We start from the raw sequence: 16,402 nt of genomic DNA on the forward strand, positions 1-16,402 counted from the left end.
AAACTCATTATGCTTCAAAATCTGACAGAGCTAAGGCCCCGGGGAAAGAGAGAGGAGGAGGCAGCGGCCAGTGCTCCCTTCCATTTCCCCTCCCTGGCTGTCAGGAGGCTGGCTCACTGAGGATGGCCTGCAGCCCTCTGGTTGAGATGAGCAGGGGCCGGGCCTCACAGGGCACAGCGGGCAGCAGGGGGAATCTGCTGTCCCTCAGAGAGGGGGATGTTACCTCCCTGCAGTAAAGGGTGTCCCCAGTCCTCAATGCTCAGGGTGGTAGATAAAACAGAAAGTAGGCTGGAGAGAGGACCAGAGAGAGAAGCCAGGGGACACTGACAGGGTTCCATGGGAGGAATGATGTCACAAGCGAAATTAGGGGTGTGATCCTTCTTAGGAGTGAATTTTAGTTTTCACTTAAAATAATGAGTATTTTCCTTCATTTGTTCAAGAGCATTTATGTAGTGCCTGCTGCGTACAGAGGGCTTGGAGGGCCTGTGGACCTGGGGATGGAGTTGGATCTCTAGCCACTGCTTAGCTGACTGCAGAGGGGACTTTTTCAGGGGACCCGAGCAGGACCCTGTGGCTCAGAGTCAGCACGTAGGACCTCTCTGTCGGTGGGTTCCCTGGAAGTGGGCAGCCTGCTGGGAGTGATTAATGTGTGTGGAAGGGAGGGAGGAGGAGGCCGGCTGGCGAGGAAGTGGCTTAGCCTCCTCCCAGTTTTCTTTTCTAAACATTCCTTAAATGAATCCATCTTCAGGCTTTTCAGACTCAGGGCAGACTGTCCTTGACTCTGACTCCAGCCCAAGGTTTGTTCTAGGCCTCGGAGCTTCAACTCTTTGAGCTGTGGTTTTCCTACATGAACAAAGGAAGGGACCTGGGTAATACTCCTGGGTCATTACAGCAATCGGCCAGCTGAACAAAATTATTGTATTGGTCCACTATCAATAGACAGTGGTGTGAGATGTGGGAACCTGATAACGGATGCCTGAGGAGTGCCTCAGCCCTAAAGATTGGGGTTTCACCCTCTACCCACCCTGCACCCCAATCTTCATGTCTCATCTGCTACCTTGACTAACAAGGCCAACTGATTTGAGTTTCACCTTCTTTCATTTCCTCTCTCTTGTCTTCTGGTACTGGGGGTATAATGAGTTTCAAAAAGCCACCAGCTGAATGATCAGCCCTGAATAGACAAGTCTGCAGAACTAAGAACATGAGTTACATTACAATGCAGATGTACGGATAAATTGAGGGGGAAAGAGTGGAGACTGCAGTTGTTTACTGATGCATTGTCCCGACCAGAAGGTGCATGGAAAATAAGTTCATCCTGGTTGATTCTGGGCCTGGAGCTTAATTGTTCCACATAGAAGGCCCAACTCCTGTTTTGAGGCCCAGTTGATAATTATTACAACATCTTGACCAGTAATTCAAACTTCTGCTTCTGGCCCCAGAAGGTGCGCCAAACTCTTACCAAGTGACTCCCACTGCAAGTCAGTGGCTCCAGGATATGATGACTCTACAGGGTGCCTAGGTGTAATCCTCTCCACCATGGAAGCAGCTAGCTACTCAAGACATACCTGGTCTCCACTGATAGTGTCAGGGCTTGGACTTTAAACACATGCACACACACAGATATGTGTAAAAGACCATATTTCTCATTTGCTAAGCATTTGTTATTAAATGTCCTGGGTAAATAAGGTCTTTGTTCTTATATATGACTTTGGTTTAGGTTTATTGAAAGTAAATAAACCAATAAACTTATGTAGGTGTTAAATTTATATCATAAGTTTATAACCTGAATTTATTAATTCAGTATTAATTTATTAATTCACTATATTCTGTATATCAAGCTAAGCATTAGATCAACTTTCTATAGAAAGCCCCAGAGTACATATTTTCAGCAATGTGGGCCGTGCCTCTGTTCTAACTACTAAACTTTCCCTTGTTGCACAAGGACGGCCATAGACCACGTGTACATGAGTATGCAGCGTTCCCACCCAAACTTTTTTTGGGGGGCAGGGATTAAATACAGAAGCTCTTAACTACTGAGCCACACCCCCAGCCGCTTTTTAATATTTTGAGATAGGGTCTCACTAAATTGCTTTTAGGGCCTCACTAAGTCGCTGAGGCTGGCTTTGAACTTGTGATCCTCCTGCCTCAGCCTCTCAAGCCACTGGGATTATGCACCTGGCTCCATCCAACTTTTTTCTTTTTTCTTTTTTTTTGCAGGCAGGCCATAGTTGTCTATCTCAGGTCGACTCCTTGAACCCTCCATTAGAGATACAGCTGTGAACAGGGATGCTCATGATCTTCGTGGAGTTTTCATTCTTGCTGAGAATAATTCTTTGCTACTATTAGTTGCATTGCTTTGAAATCACAGTTTTGTCCGTGTTGGGGTTTGAATCCAGGGTCTCACATCTGCTAAACATACACTGTCTCCACTGAGCAACACCCCCAGTTCCCCATACTTATTATGAACAGTTGACCAGTAGCTTTTGGGGGGGCATTGGAGCCTAAGTAACATTTTGAAAGAAAGATTCTGCTGAAAACAGCTCTATTTATATTACCTATTGGCACCTGGGGGTAGTGTTTAGGTACAGTGTGTGCTTATCTTTGGCCTGTAGGTATTATTTTTAAGTTTATTTTTTCCTATTTCACAGACTTTCACAGGCATTGGTCTTCATTGTATAATTTTCATGGCTACATAGTATTTCTTGCTGAGTCAAGGTGAGCTAGTCTTGTGCCTCAGGTGGGAGGGAGCATTTGATAGTGTTTGTTTCTAGTTCTAAGAAGCCAGTGGGAGAGCTACTGGTTTCTGCAGAACCCTCCAGATGCAAATGACTGACTTGGGAGCATCTAGGAGAGCTGGGCGTGGGTGATGTCCCCTTGCCAACCTGCTGAGTGACACCAGGGATCTTCCAGGTAAGTGTGTTGTCAGTGCCAGCATCAGGGACAGAGAGCAGTGCTTCCCCAGTGTAGGGGCTGAGAGCTTTTGTGGGTGGTGGAGAAGTTTGGAGTCTGAGGAGCTGTGTGGGAGAAGGCAGCCCGGGGCAGGGAGAGAAGATGCTCCGGGCGGGTGTAGTCGGGTGTGTGGGAAGGGCATGGACCCTGGAGCCAGACTGACTTTGAACTTGCTTCTTCGATGCTGTGTGATGCTGGCATTTTTCTTAGCCTGTCTTAGCCTCAGTGTTCTTGCCTGCAAAATGAGGTTGTTGTATCCATTTCATAGAGATTTTGTGAGAATTGGGTGAATAATCCAGTAAGCAAGGGCATGCTATGTAATGATAGTTGTGATTAGTTAGGGTGAAGTAAGTGGCCCAGGTTTGACTTGCAATCCACTACAGTGGTTGTTGTTTTATTATTATTGCTATTAGGGAGATACCACTAACTGCTCTGTTCCAAGGCTGAACTTTGGCACTGTCCTCATGGGCCCTGCCCTCTCTTCAGTCCAGCTGCAGAGCTTCTACCTCATCATATCCATCCTACCTGGGCCCATAACTCAATTGGGGGGGGACAGACCCTGACTTGGGAGCCCAGGCTTCTCATAAAATCAGGTCAGAGCCTGAGACTAACTGCACTGGCTCATTTCCTCAGTGATTCTGCATTCATTCCCTCAACACACCCAGGCCCGCCCTGTGCCAGTGGTGGAGGAGGCAGAAAGAGCAGAGGCGTGACTCACATAGTCCCACCGCGAAAGAAAAGTATAAGGAGTTGGGTTGGGAGAGAATGTCTCTTTTTATCACAAGACGGTTTCACTAGTAACCAGGGAATACAAATCGCAATGGGATTCTCTTTCATCCTATATGATGAGAAAACATAAAGAAATTCTGCGAGCTGGGCACAGTGGTGCCCCCCCTGCAGTCCCAGCAGCTCTGGAGGCTGAAGCAGGAGGATCATGAGTTCAAAGCCAGCCTCAGCAAAAGCAAGTGCTAAGCAACTCAGTGAGACCCTGTCTCTAAATAAAATACAAAATAGGGCTGGGGATGGGGCTCAGTGGTTAAGTGCCCCTGAGTTCAATCCTTGGTACCAAAAAAAGAAAGAAAAAGATAAAAGAAACTGCACTAGCAAGCATCGGAGAGGATATAGGTCAGGAAGGTCTCTCATGGGCCACCAGAAGGGTGTACATTGATACTAATGTCCCCTTGCCAACCTGCTGAGTGACATCCAGCTTGGGGAAACCGTTTGGCATTATCTTGTGAAGTTGTATGCTCACATATTGTATGACCTAGCATTTCTCCTTCTAGGTGTGTAATGATCATGAGAAACCTGTTTGTATGGGACCAGGAGACGTATACCAAGAATGTTTCTATTAGCACAATAGCAGTGCCCTGTTGTTATGAACCAGATGCCCATCAGGTGGAGAATGGGTAAATACCTTGAGGTCACATGATAGATTCTTGTCCAGCAGCAGCATGCGTGGACATCTGTGTGTGAAGGTAGGAGTACATCTTAGTGATCTAATGTCAAAGCTGAGAAGTCAAGATCCTGAATACTTCATACAGCATGGTGCCTTTTTATTCAATTTTAAAATCGGCTGGCTATGGGGGTGCATGCCTGTAATCCCAGCAGCTCCGGAGGCTGAGGTAGGAGGATTGTGAGTTCAAAGCCAGCCTCAGCAACAGTGAGGCGCTAAGCAACTCAATGAGACCCTGTCTCTAAATAAAATACAAAAAAAAGGTTGGGGATGTGGCTCAGTGGTTGAGTGCCCCTGAGTTCAATCTCGGGTACCCTCTCCTCCAAAACAAAACATTAAAATTAAATTTTAAAGTACCCAAACCCCAAAGTGGATGAAAATTATGTATAGTGGCGCCCTAAGTGTTGGATGGTAGGTAAGGTACTGTCTGTGGGATCATCTTTCTTGAATGAGTTTGTGATGAGGACCCCAGTGCTGGTATACAGGTGGCAGCCAGTAAATTCCACTCTGGTTTTTTTTTTTTTTTTTTATTGATTGTTCAAAACATTACAGAGCTCAAGACATATCATCTTTCATACATTCGACTCAATTGGGTTTTGAACTCCCCAAATACATAATACAGACTCACTTCTGTTACATACTCACATTTTTACATAATGGCATATTAGTGACTGTTGTATTCTGCTACCTTTCCTATCCCCTACTATCCCCCTCCCCTCCCCTTCCCTCCCATCTTCCCTCTCTACCTCCTCTGCTTTTGTTCAATTCTCTCCCCCTTTTTCCCCCCACCCCCTTGCCCCTCATAACCTCTTATTATTTTGTGTATCACTGAAGGTCTCCTACCATTTCCATATGTTTTCCCTTCTCTCTTCCTTTCTCTCCCCCCATTCGTCTTAGTTTACTGTTAGTCTTTTCCTCATGCTCTTCCTTCCTGTTCTATTCTTAGTGGCTCTCTTTATATCAAAGAAGACATTTGACATTTGTTTTTTAGGGCTTGGCTAGCTTCACTTAGCATAATCTGCTCTAATGCCATCCATTTCCCTGCAAATTCTATGATTTTGTCGTTTCTTAGTGCTGCATAATACTCCATTGTGTATAGCTGCCACAATTTTTTTATCCACTCATCTATTGAAGGGCATCTAGGTTGGTTCCACAGTCTAGCTATTGTGAATTGTGCTGCTATAATCATTGATGTGGCCGTATCCGTATAGTGTGCTCTTTTAAGGTCCTCAGGGAATAGTCCAAGAAGGGCAATAGCTGGGTCAAATGGTGGATCCATTCCCAGCTTTCCCAGGAATCTCCATACTGCTTTCCAAATTGGCCTCACCATTTTGCAGTCCCACCAGCAGTGAACAAGTGTGCCCTTTTCCCCACATCCTCGCCAACACTTATTGTTGTTTGACTTCATAATGGCTGCCAATCTTACAGGAGTGAAATGGTATCTTAGGGTGGTTTTGATTTGCATTTCTCTGATTGCTAGAGATGGTGAGCATTTTCTCATGTGCTTGTGGATTGATTGTATGTCCTCCTCTGAGAAGTATCTGTTCAGGTCCTTGGCCCATTTGTTGATTGGATTATTTGTTATCTTATTGTTTAATTTTTTGAGTTCTTTGTACATTCTGGATATTAGGGCTCTATCTGAGGTGTGAGGGGTAAAAATTTGTTCCCAGGATGTAGGCTCTCTAGTTACCTCTTTTACTGTTTCTCTTGCTGAGAAAAAACTTTTTAGTTTAAGTAGGTCCCATTTGTTTATTCTTGTTATTAACTCTTGGGCTACGGGCGTTCTATTAAGGAATTTGGAGCCCGACCCCACAATATGTAGATCATAGCCAACTTTTTCTTCTATCAGACGCAGTGTCTCTGTTTTTATATCTAGCTCCTTGATCCATTTTGAGTTAACTTTTGTGGCTGGCGAGAGAAAGGGATTCAATTTCATTTTGTTGCATATGGATTTCCAATTTTCCCAACACCATTTGTTGAAGATGCTATCCTTCCTCCATTGCATGTTTTTAGCCCCTTTATCAAATATAAGATAGTTGTAACTTTGTGGATTAGTCTCTGTGTCCTCTATTCTGTACCATTGTCCACTCTGGTTTTGAAGGAAGAATATATATATTTAATAACTTTGGAAACTTTTTTTTTAAAAACCCAGATTACAAAGTGTAACCCATCAGAGTAATGACACTAGTGTATGTGTGAATTTAATTTTTTGATTACCACAAGTGCATTTTTTGATGACCACAAACGCAGATAGGATATGGGAAACTGTGGCAGTATTTGATATCTATCATTTCCTGCCCAAGCAAGGTGGTGCTGGGAGATCTCAGCTCTGACAGCTGTGTTTGCAGCCAGGTGTGAGATTCCTTGTTGCAGGACTGCTTTTACCACTGAGGGACACAGATGCAACTGGGCAAGGAGGCCTACTTGGTGTGGTCCCAGAGTTGGCAGACAGAGCTTGTTCAGAGATGAGTAAGAAGGGGACACTTTCTGGTTGTAGATTTTGGCTCACATTTGCATAGCGAAACTCTTCCTCACTTTCGCTCTTCTTAATTTGATGTCTTGGGGCGTCCTAATTGTGCAAGGACAGAGAAGGAAGCAGACCTTTGTAATGAAAGTTTTAGTTTTCAGAGAGGAGTTAGGGATGGACTGGAAGAAATCAAGTGAGTTTGTCCGGGTACAGATAAAGCATCCAATGTGAAGTTTCAAAAAATAACTCAGGTCAGGCTGCTTGACCTGGGGCCGCACAGGAGCCACGAAATGCACAGTTGGCTGCTCAATGAGTGTGGCCCTCCTGGGTGTCAGCGATGGTGGGGGGGGGTGTCAAAGTGTAAGGAGGAAGAAAGGAATCCAGAAGAGAGGGATGAAGGGACAGAAGGGTATTGGGAAGCCAGGTTACATGCAGCAACTGCTTGAGAGACCAGGAATGCTTCAAATGCAAAAGTCTAACATGGAAGATGGAGTGGAGATATTTTTGTTGTTGTTCCAGAAAGTAAGGCTAGAATTGAGAGGTGGAAGCTATAGAAGGAGATAATAATTCAGTCTTAATATAAGTCAGTGTTTTTCAAACCGCAATCTGCAGTCCATTAGTAGGTTGTGTAATCTATCTAATGATCAAGCTCGGCAATTTAAAAAAATGAAATAGAATAGAAAGGAAGGAGTAGAATGGGGGGAAATTGAGTGGATCAGCATTGTTTCTTGGAAATATTTGTTCAGTTTAATGTATTTATAGGTATATATGGATATATATATATATATATATATATATGTGTGTGTGTGTGTGTGTGTGTGTGTGTGTACTGGGTTGTGATGTAAAGGATAATTTCTTGGTGGGATAAAGGTGAGAAAGCTTGAAAGCTTTCATTACAAGCCACCATTAATAGCAATACTTGCTGTTTATTGAACACTTAACACTGTGCTTGGCACTCTAGATACATTTGCTCTTTGGAATCACATGATGACCGGATGAAGCATCTTGGAGATGAGAGGGGTTTATGTTCAAAGAGGCTAAGTGACTTGCCCGGGGCCGGGGCCATGTAAGAGGCTGAGCCTGAAATTGAACGTAAGTCAGGCTAAGAAAAGTGTTCACATTAAGACTCCCCTCTACTGTAGGAAGAACCATTGATGGAGCCATCCCCCTGAGGTCCAGACTGTCTGGAAAAGGGCTGGTAAAGTGGGAAGTATTGGAGTGGAGTCAAAGCTGGGTGGCCACCTGATGGGGACAACAGGGACAGGGCTCCTGACTGTCTCCTCTCTGCTTCTGCCCTAGTGGGAGGCTGGATTGGATCACACTGTTCTCCCCTGACATTAGTGGCATAGCCTAGAGCTCAACTGGTGCAGTCACTGGAAGGTCAGTTCCAATCTTGGAGTTTCTTTGATTCTTGATTGGAATGTGATTTAATTAATAAATAGATTTAGATTTATTTACAAGTGGGATTTTCTTTTAATGAGTTTCCTGATTTCTCTGTAACAAAAGCACATTTTTATGATTTAAGAAAGTTATTAAAAAGGAAGCATTTTTAATTATCTGTAGTGAACATGAGTTCATTTTATAATTTATGTAATTTTAAAAAGTCATTGAAAATAAAATAATTCTGCAATGTAACAAAAAACTTTAATCAAGAATTCTTCCTGGCAAGTTTTCGAGAAGACAGCTGGAAGCTGGCTCTTCTTCCTCTTGTGTGGGCTGGGGAAGCTCAGTGCAGACCACGGGATGTGATTGGTGGGTAGGTTCTTCGTGGACTGCAGCCTCTTATCAGTTTCCTGGACCAGCCCATCCTCCCTGCACAGAGCAGGATGAGAGAGGGGCCATGGCGTGGGGGAGCCTCTTTTCTCTCCATTGATTCTATTGAAAGGTGGAAAGATCTTAGAAATCGTCCCCACAAACCACTTCATTTTAGGCTAGAGTCCTGAAGAGGGAGATGACTCTGCTTTGCTCTTGACTCATCTCACAGAGAGCAGAAGTAGGACCTGCTCTCAGGTGGGTTAAACTGTGTTGCTTCCCCAAAAGAAAAAGGGTACTGCAGCTAGGTGGAGATTGTGATGCAATAAAGAGCAAAGAAGTAGCACTTTCTAATTCTAATTTCAAAGAGGAGGTCCAAAGTGATGTGAAAGGAGTGAGGTTTATTTGAAAGAACCTATATTGGATGGTGGGGGACCTGAGTTCTGGTCTCAGCTTTAAAACCTGCTGTGAGATTTTGGGTGTATAACTTACCCATGGCGTTTGGAGGATGGATTGTTCTTGTTCCTCATGTATTGCTTAGTCCACAGATGCAAGAGTGCTTACCCCCAGCATAGCATGTCCTCCACCTGGTGTCCATCCAAACTAACGGCCTATTTTGCACCAACCAGTTGTCACTAGTTATGTTCTGTAGAACTTTTGGCCACTGGTATAGGAAATTCTCCAGATTGGTGGATGTGGGTGTGAGCCATTAGCAAACCAAAGTCTGGTTACTGCAAGAGCATGAGGGATATATCTTCTCTTCCACCAGTTCAGAAATAGGTCTTTCGAAACTCTAAAGCATGTAGAAGTGTGCTGGGGTGCTGCAAACATTAACTATGCATCATTGATTTGTTGGCACGTGTGGTTTAGTTTTGTGGGTCATGTGGAGTTGGCGCTTGGGTCTGCCTTTGAACATGTTTTGTGATTGTTTTGTTGACCTACCCCTTGTCTCATCACCATAGGACACATGCATGAAGCTCAGAACACAGGCCATCTCATTTTGGAATTAAGCAGGTTGCTTTGAAGTGGATCACTCTGTGCCTTAAGCAAGTGACTTGAGGGGAGAGGCTCTCTACTGAAGGCTTGGGGAGAAGGAGAAGCCTCTTCCAGTTTCCAAATAACTAAGGAGACAGGGACAGGAAAAAAGCTGCTGGAATCTTATCATGTCATTATCAGTTTCCAGAATCTTCTTGGATGGTTCATTAAGAGAGCTGATAAATTTCTCTGGAGTAGCTCTTCCTATGTGTGGGATTCTCATTGATGAAGCGCAGTTTTCCTTGACCTGGGGTGTGACAAATGTGGGTTTGACTGAGGACCTTAGCTGGGAGGAAGGCAGATGGATGTTGTTGCAGGTTTGTCTTCTGTTCTGTTATCAAGGCTAATAATAAGACACTTTAAGCCTGTATGACTTGATTAGTGGCATCAACACTTCAAAGACCTGGCTTAGGGCTTCTGTGAGAGGTTATGTGAAAGTAATTAGATGGTAGTTGTGAAATGCAGGGGGCGGGGCCCATTTACTAATGGCTTTAAGGCAGCCCTGCCTGCTACTGACCCAGCACCATGAATAGCAGCAAATGAGTTGGTTTGTGTGAGAGCTCTGCTGAGGACCCTAGGCAGCCTCCAGTTTTCTTTCTTCCTGTGGCTAATGCCCTCAATCTCGCTGTCTGTGAGCCCTCAAGAGCCTCAGAATCATTTAGTCCTTGGCTACCAAGGGCTTCATTCCTCGACCTGCAGCAGCAACTGCCACCTTAGGAACTGTTCAGAAATAAATGCAGAAGCTGGGCACTGTGGCTTTGGCTTGTAATCCCAATTATTTGGGAGGCTGAGGCAGGAGGATCACAAGTGTGAAGCTGGCCTGAGCAATGTAGCAAGACTGTGTCTCAAAATTAAAAGTAAACAAAAAGACTGGGGATGTAACTCAGTGGTAAAGTGCTCTGGGCTCAAACCTCAGTACCAAAAAAAAAAAAAAAAAAGCTGAATGTCAGGTCCCACTTACTGTTGTAGAATCAAAATCTGCATTTTTGACAAGACCTTCAGGTGATCAGATGCACACAGATTTTGAGAAGTGCTGGGCCAGTGCCGATGCCCCCTAGGTTGGAGATTTGTGGCAATGTGGTTTATATTGTGAAGTGCAAATAACAGTATGATTCCAGTCATCTCCGGTCTGTCATTAAAGCCTGGAATTGTGTATGTGTGTATGTGTGAATGTGTGTATGTGTGTGTGTTTCCATTTTACTTGTGGCATTAGCTTAGGGTTGTGGTTTACACACCCCCAGCTCCCCAAGTTCTTGGCACAGCTAGTCATTTCTTTGAATGGGAGTCTGGCATCATAGAATGTAGGGGGTGTGACCAAAACACCACTTTCTTCCTGTGCAGGAGCCCATGCCTGCTGTGTCATGCCTACACCTCTCCCTGGGGTTCCAGGGCCCATGAGTTCCATTGCTTTGTCCCCTCCCCCCACTTCCCCTTTCCCCCTGGACAGGCAGATGCCAGCCTTCAACCCCAGATGGCCACTGGCTTGAGGTGTCTTCCCCCATTGCTTTCCTCTCTATATTCATGCGACATTTCTCTGCTCGCTAGTTAGTACCTGGCCTTTCTGGGATGTTTGTTGGGGGCTTTTTTTCTTGTGGACAGGTCTAACAGGTGGACATACATTTAGGGAGCAGGATCCTTGTAATGCTAGGAAACTCTGTCTCTGGCAGGTGCTAGGTGAACAAACACCTGTGGGTTCCATGGTCCTGTGCATCAGGAGCAGAGGATTTGGAGGGAGAGGAGTGGGGTGGGCTGCTTCAGACATGGGGAAGGGCTAGGAAAGAAGCCTGGAAAAAATCAGAAGGGCCTCCTGCAGGGGGCAGGAGGGACTGGGCTTTTGACTGTAGAAGAGAATGTGAGCTGATCCTGAGCTGATCCCAGCAGTCCCTCTCTGATGGGGCGGAGGTGGAGGGCAGTGGCAGCCCCCAGCTTGCTTTGGAGTGTTTCTGGTTTGCTGCGAACCCGCCTGTCTTCTCTTTAAGGGAATCTGGTAGTGAGAAAGTGGAGGCCTTCAGAGGGGGTGACAGGGAGGGATGCGAACGTCAAGGAAGGAGGCCCTGACTAGGGCGTTGTCCTTGTAAAGTTTGGGGTGGTGACTGTAAAGTTTGCTTCTTATAGTGAGGCTGGAAGGATCTTTTTCTATGTTTAGAAATCGTTTATGTAATATGAAAGTATGTGTTCTTTAACAAATTTTTTTTAAAAGACACCAGAATAGAATACAATGTAAACAGACCAATTACCATAGAAGACATTGAGAAAGTTATCAAAGAACTGTTCCTTAAAATAGTCCTAGGACCAGATGGCTTCACAGATACCTTTTTTTCAAATATTGATGGTACAGGTGATTCTAATGCAAATTAAATTCTCTTAAAAAAGAGAAAGAAAGAACTGTTCTTTTTTTTCTTTCTTTTCTTTTTTTTTTTCCTTTCTTTCTTTATTTTTTTTTCCAGAACTGGGATTGAACCCAGGGCTAGGCAAGCACGCTACCACCAGCTCTGCCCACGCTGGACTCAAACTTGCCATCCTCCTGCCTCAACCTCCTGAGTAGCTGGGATTGCAGGCAGGTGCTACCATGCCCAGTTACTTAAATTTATTTTTCATAAAGCTAGTGTGACAAGGTGTGACAAGAGAACAGTGCTAGCACACCAGCCCACAAAGTGAGCTCAGTTTTTGAGAAGATGCAAAGTCCTAATCACATAATCAGCAAATAGATTCCAGCAGCCCCTCAAAAGAACTCCACAGTCACATGATTTTCAGAATGGGAATGCAGGATATGTTAATTTTAGGATTTCTATTAATAAAAATGTGCCATATTAAAGGATTTAAGGAGAAAATAAGATGCTGAAAATCTTTATGAAAAATTAAACATCTGTTTCTAATGAAAACTTCTATGGAAATAATCAGATACCTCCTTAACATGGGAAAGTACATCCTTGTCAAGACAGTGGCCAAATTTCGCTCAGTATTGAAACGGTGGGCACTAAATCCTTGTCCATTAAGATCACAAGTAAGGACCATAATCATATAATCTTTGTCTGGAGGGGGGGATAAACTGACATAATCAGATAGGAGAAAGAAATAAGAGAAATAAAAACTAGAAGGAGGAGACAAAACTAAAAGACAGACAAAAGAATTCAGTAAGGTAGTTGGATGCTTATTAATGCACAGAAGTCAGTGATTTTCTCACATAAATATCCAGCTTTAAAACCTAATGGAAGAAAAAAAATCCCACTTAGGTAAAAGACAAAAGAGATAAAATGCCTAGTTATAAGCTTCATAAAATTATAATAACATCAATACTGCAAAAGGATGTAAAAGACTTAGAAAGAAAATATCACCTTGGCTCAAGTCAGGGTTATAAAAATGTCACTTTTCCTATACATTCAAAATTTGATCACAATGAAATTACCAATTGGATTATTTGGAGAGTAGGAAAGCTGATTTCAAGTTCACATGGAAAAATTGGTGTGCAGGAAGAATATGAAAAACAAGGGAAGGGGTCCAGCTCTAGCAGATATTAAACATTTAAAAACTAGCATAATTAAGACTATTTGGTATTGATTGGCTGAACAAGCAGTGGAACAGAATAGAGAACCTTGATATAAATTTGTGATAAAAATAGTGTTTCCAACTTGGAGAAATATAGGGTCTTTACAACTAGATAGCTATCTGGGGAAAAAAAGAAAAGAGCAAAATCCCTAATTTGTACTTTAGATCAAAATAAGTCTATCAAAGATACATCAAAGATTTAAATAAAGAATAAGAGTAAAAAAGCACTAAGAGAGTTTTTCTAATGTCTTGGAGTTAGAGACCTTTCTAAATTTGTCACAAATCCCAGAAGCCAAAAAATAAAAGACTGATAAATTTGACAGCATGAAAATGAGAGCCACTGCCTGAGAAAAACACTATAAACAAAATCAAAAGATGCATCATAATCTGAGAAAAAATATTTGCAATGCATAATGATGAAAGAAGCTAATTCTTTTCATATACAAAGAGTTCTTAGAAATAAAGAAAAAGGGTCATTAACTTAATTAAAAATTGAGCAAAGAACAGGAGCAAGTATAAATGATTTAAATACATGAAAAGATGCACACACTATCTTATGATAAAAATGCAACTCAGAACTGTAATAAGAGGGCATTCATAACCTATCAGATCAGAATAGATCAAAACATATGACAATACACTGATTTGTTAAGTGTGTAAAGAAAATATTTCACACATTGCTGATGAGTGCAAATGGATACAATTGTTTTGGAAGGCAATTGGTGATATTTATTTAAATTACCAACAGTTCCACTCTTCCCTAGGAAAAACTTGTGAGTGTGCATGGTGTACATGGGACATCATTGTAATAGTAAAAAGCAGGAGATAATGATACAAATGTCTATCCGTAGAAGAAAGGCAAAATAAAACCTAGAATGTTTGATCATTAGTGAGTCAATAAATTCACTTAGTGGATTAGGATATGGTGTGAAATAAAGAATAGGGAATCAGAGTGACTTGCACATGGTGTGGGTAAACATTGGAGCTTTCCTTTTCTTTTGTATATGTGTGAGTACAGAGAGTATCTCTTAAAATGAGACTCAATCAAAAAGTCAGAAAAACACTGGAAGGAAAATTAAAAGGGATATTTTCAGTTGATACTTAAGCATAAAAATAGATCTCTGAAAGGTAATGTTGAGTGAAAAAAAAAATAAAGTTGTGGAGTTATATGTACAATGTGACACCATTGTACATTTATATTGCAAACCATAACACCCAAAATGGTGTCATATTTTTGGCAGTATCATGTTTTTGGTGGAATCATTCGTTCATATAAAAGAGGCTTTGAAAGACATGCACAGGCTTCATATCATATAGATTCTCTCTGGGGACTGGGGTGGTATTGAGAGAATCCTAGGCTTATTTATGGTCCATGCTTTAATTTGCATAAAAGAAAGTGTGAATGTTTGGCTGGGATAGTTCAGTGATTAAAAAATGTTCATACAGGATTGAAAGACTCTACAAGGATGCTATGTCAGGTGCTTTCAGCTTGGATGTTTTTGGCTTATCCTGATTCATTTTCTATAGTCGCACAGCTTAAATGTCTTTCCTTTTGCTTTGAGAATCTTATGAATTTGTGAGTATCATTCTGTTAACTGTTTTACAAAGTTGCTGATTTAAGATTGCATTTACAATTCTTTAAACATATCAATGACTTATTTTTAAAAAAATATTTATTTTTTAGTTGTAGTTGTCAATACCTTTATTTAGTTTATTTATTTATTTTCATGTGGCGCTGAGGATTGAACCCAGGGCCTTGCACTCACTAGGCAAGCGCTCTACCGCTGAGCCACAACCCCAGCCTCCCTCGATGACTTCTTTTGGACCTTTATGTTTCTTTTCTAACTTTTTCAGTTTATTCTTTTTTTTCTTCCTTTCAATTCACTTTATTTATTTATTTATTTTTTAAAAATGCTTTTCTAGTTTATTCTTTCGAAATCAATTGGGCCCATGGGTTATTAAATTTATTAGATTTCTCTTCCCAAAGACTCAACTTTCTCTTCCTTGACATTAGTTCACATTCTTTGGTTCCATTTTCACTTGTAATTTTCCTTTTAACCTTAATTTTTTTCTTGCATGAATTCCTATCAACACAACTGAGAATTGCTTTTCAAATTTCCTTGAGTCTGAAGATCTTTTTCTTTTTCTTTCTTTTTTTTAAAGCCTTTTCTTGGGGCTGGGGATGTGGCTCCAGTGGTAGCATGTTCGCCTAGCATGCAGGAGGCACTGGGTTCGGTTCTCAGCACCATGTGAAAATAAAATAAAGATATTGTGTCCACTTAAAACTAAAAAATAAATATATTTTTTTAAAAAGTCTTTTCTCTTTATAAGCTGATTATCTCAAGTATTTGTTACATACTCTCCCCACTGTAGAAAACCTGAACTTTTTTTAAATTAGTTTATTTATAGTAGAATAACATTTTGACATATAGTACACACATGAAGCACAAGGGCCTAAAGATCTTGTTAAAATGCAGATTCTAGCCTGGCGTGGTGGCACACACCTGTAATCCCATCAGCTGGGGAGGTGAGGCAGGAGGATCTTGAGTTCAAAGCCAGCCTCAACAATTTAGCAAGGCCTTAAGCAACTTAGTGAGACCCTGGCTCTCAAGAAAACATAAAAAGGGCTAGGTATGTGGAGGTATGTGGCTCCGTGGTTAAGTGCCCGTGGTACAAAAAAAAAAAAAAAAAAAAAGCTAGCTGCAGGTGGAGCCAACCTCTAAGGAGCAAGAAAGTTGAGGTAATATCACCTGCTCTTCCTCCAGCTCTTTTTTTTTTTTTTTGTACTGGGGATTGAACCTAGGGGTGCTTAACCACTGAGACACAACACCAGCCCTTTTCAATTTTATTTAGAGACCAAGTCTCACTGAGTTCCTTAGGGCTGTGCTAAATTGCTGAGGCTGGCTTTGAACTCTCTCAATTCTTGAGTACCTAAGTGTCCAGTGTCTAATGAATCCGTCACCTGTAATAAAGATTATGCTTCTAACTATTGGAATAAAAGACATCCTATTTTCCTTTGAAGTAGCAAAGATGGGGTACCCTGTCTCATTTAATTACTTGTTTTGGCTTCATTGGTGACCACGCACTTTCCAGAAGGCCCAAGAGGGTAGAAGAGCATCTGTGGCTGCAGAATTTCTTCAGACAGATTTGGTTGGTTGAGTCGCTGCCTCGGCCCAGCACCCCTGTGCAGCCTTTGCTGG

General features: G+C 42.2%; 1 protein-coding gene across 19 annotated transcripts in view; it reads left to right on the forward strand.

The window, feature by feature from the left end:
* Trerf1 (transcriptional regulating factor 1) overlaps positions 1 to 16,402 on the forward strand; it is a 214,395-nt gene that overhangs the window by 20,859 nt on the left and 177,134 nt on the right. The window contains exon 3 of one of the 19 annotated variants that reach the window (XM_040282663.2): positions 8,169 to 8,249. The exons of the other annotated variants lie outside the window; for them this stretch is intronic. The gene's annotated coding sequence lies outside the window, so the exon portion shown is untranslated. The remainder of the gene's footprint in view (positions 1 to 8,168; positions 8,250 to 16,402) is intronic. 19 annotated transcript variants of the gene reach the window in all.

Source organism: Ictidomys tridecemlineatus, chromosome 8 (assembly GCF_052094955.1).
Source record: "Ictidomys tridecemlineatus isolate mIctTri1 chromosome 8, mIctTri1.hap1, whole genome shotgun sequence".
Classification (NCBI taxonomy): domain Eukaryota; kingdom Metazoa; phylum Chordata; class Mammalia; order Rodentia; family Sciuridae; genus Ictidomys; species Ictidomys tridecemlineatus.